Source organism: Elephantulus edwardii, unplaced genomic scaffold (assembly GCF_000299155.1).
Source record: "Elephantulus edwardii isolate Elephantulus edwardi_28Jun2011 unplaced genomic scaffold, EleEdw1.0 scaffold00249, whole genome shotgun sequence".
Classification (NCBI taxonomy): Eukaryota; Metazoa; Chordata; class Mammalia; order Macroscelidea; family Macroscelididae; genus Elephantulus; species Elephantulus edwardii.
In genome coordinates, this window is record NW_006399999.1 from 2946233 (window position 1) to 2949028 (window position 2796).

Consider the following 2796-nt stretch of genomic DNA (forward strand, 5'->3'; position numbering starts at 1 on the left):
TGCAGCCTTCAATATGGATTGAAACTCAATATCAAGAAGACAAAGATTCTCACCACTGGACCAATTGGCAGCATCAGAATGGATGGTGAAGAGATTGAGATTGTTCACAGCTTTAGTTTGCTTGGCTCCACAGTCAACACTCTCGGAATTTAAAACTCCCAGGAAATTAAAAGAAATATTGCTATGGGAAAGTCTGCTGTTAGGGACCTCTCCAAAGTACTGAAGAGCAATAATGTCTCTCTGGAGACTAAGTTGCGTCTGATACAGGCCATAGTCTTTGCAATCACTTGCTATGAGTCAGAGAGTTGGACAATGACTAGAGAGGATAGAAGGAAAATTGATGCCTGTGGTGCTGGAGAAGAGTATTGAGGGTACCATGGACTGCTAGGAAAACAAACAGGGTCATCTTGGAGAGGGTTAAACTGGGCTGCTTCTTGGAGGCAAGGATCCTGAGGCTTCGTCTGACATACTTTGGATATGTTGTAAGGAGGGACCGGTCCTTGGAGAGAGACATCATGCTTGGAAGGATGGAGGGAGGGACAGTGCAGGAAGGTAAGGCCTTCTATGAGGTGTTTTGATTCAGTGACTGGGGTAATCGGGATGGGTATGTTGGAGACAGTGTGATTAGCACAGGACAGAGGAGAGTTTAGGGCTGTTGTACATAGGGTCGCTATGAGTCTCGAGTGACTCAACATCACATAACAACAACAACAATGCACCCTATACTTGTGTGAGATTCAAGGGTAAGGATGGGTTCCTAGCCTCTCCTCACCTCAGGTAGGAATTTAAATAATGTTCATTTTAAGCACCCCTCACTCCCCTCTCCCACCCCCCACTCACCCAGAAAATCCTAAAACTCTAAGTAAACTACAACTCAGGACTTCCTCCCCAACCAGAGAAAGATTTTACCTCAGTCATGACCAAATCTCAATAAGGATGTTTGTCATGTAATCATGCGTGGTCTTAGGAGCCACTCAGTCCCCATCCTTGGGATAGTGAACAAGTCAGCTGTACCCTCACAACGTCCTGTCTAAGGAGGGTAATGCTAGTGTCTTGAAGATAGGAGAGGAACCCCTAACCTCTCCTCCTGTCTTTTCCACCAAACAGCTCACTTGAAGTCAATAACCAGTCACCACGGTCTTCATAGAGATTTCCTGAGAAGAATTTGTAGCGTCTGAAGCCTGGAGTTTGGTACATACTGAGGAGGAATGTGGAGGAAGGCAAAACCACCTTGTCAGAGAGACACATGAGCAAAATGGAGTCTTTACGCAAAGTGTCTTTCCCAAAAGCAGAGAGAGAAGAGCCCTGAGGGCCAGAGAAGCCAGAATTTTCTATCTTTACTGACCAATGAATTTGCTACCAGCTTAATATCCTTAAAACTGTTTCAATTGAGCCATCCAGCTACTACATCCTCCCTTCCCCTCCCCTCAGCAGAATTAGTTAAACTATAGACAGGGGGGTGGGATGGCAGTGTGGGGGTGGAGGAGTGGGTGGTGCTGGATCCCTATTGTTGGAGTTACAAACCCAGACAACTGAGGGTAGATTGTAGATCAGGCTTTGTGTCTAAATTATTACATCGTGTTCCTTCATTCTGCAAACCCAAGAGTCTCAGCACTTGCTACATTACATCTGTTTATTCCAGTATTTCTCACAAGGAGCTGTGAATGCAGAATCACCAGCTTTCTGAGCTTGCTGAAGCTTGGTAAAGTGCAAGAGCCTGTTTGCACTCACATATATGCTATATGGGGGAAAAGAGTCGAATGGGTAGACTCCATTCCCCAATCGTAACTTTAAGAACAACTCATTGCAGTTGATTCGGACCCAAAAGCATGTTTTCAGAGGTGGTAAATTACTCTGGGGAAGATGGCCCCATCTTTCTCCTGCAGAGCCACTGGTGTGCAGCCACCAGTGCTCCCTCCCATGCATAGCTTTAATTAAATCTTGTTGCATTGCATGAAGTTTTCTTAGGTCAGGGCAAAGTAACAGAAAGATCTGACAAAAGCAGTAAATAACTACAGCCACTGGTGGATTCGAACTAACAGAGAGGTATTTCTTTAAGTTTGGCAGAGCAACTGATTATGCCACTAGAATGCCCTCTCTGTCTGTATGTGTCGCTCCCCCGCCTTTCGCCTTTCTCACTTTTTCTCCTACTCTCGGCTTTGTTGATTCACAACAGACTTCTAGCTGAGCCTCCAGTAGTTTTTCAGGAGACGGTAAATCACAAAACATTGCCCATCTTAAATTGCCAGAGGTGCTGTCTTTGGGTTAGCAGCACAACTCCCTATAGATTAGGCCACCAGAGCTCCCTCTATGTGTCTATCACACTTACAAACACGACAGGCACACTACACTCTCTCCTCTAATTTTCATTGCTGTTGAGAACTTACTTACATATGACAATAGAGGGGGGTTTCAGGAGACTGTAAAACCCAAGGAGGAGGTGGACCATCTTTTCTTCAGTGGAGCCACTTGGAACCTGTAGAGGGGTACTGTCTTTGATGAGCAGCACAAACACCCTGCAGGCTGCCACCAGATCTCTCTCTCTCTCTCTGTGTGTGTGTGTGTGTGAGTACGCTGATATTTCTCTTTCATTGTTGTCAATTCAGAACTGACTTACTGCCACCGCTTCAGTGGGCTTTTGGAAGACTGTAAATCACAAAAAAGGAGGTTGCCTGTATCTTCTTATGCAAAGTCGCTTGTGAATTTTACCACCATAAAGGTTTTGGGATTACTAGTACAACACTATAATATTGACTATGCCATGAGAGTGTCCTCTGTGTTTGTGTGTATGTCTGT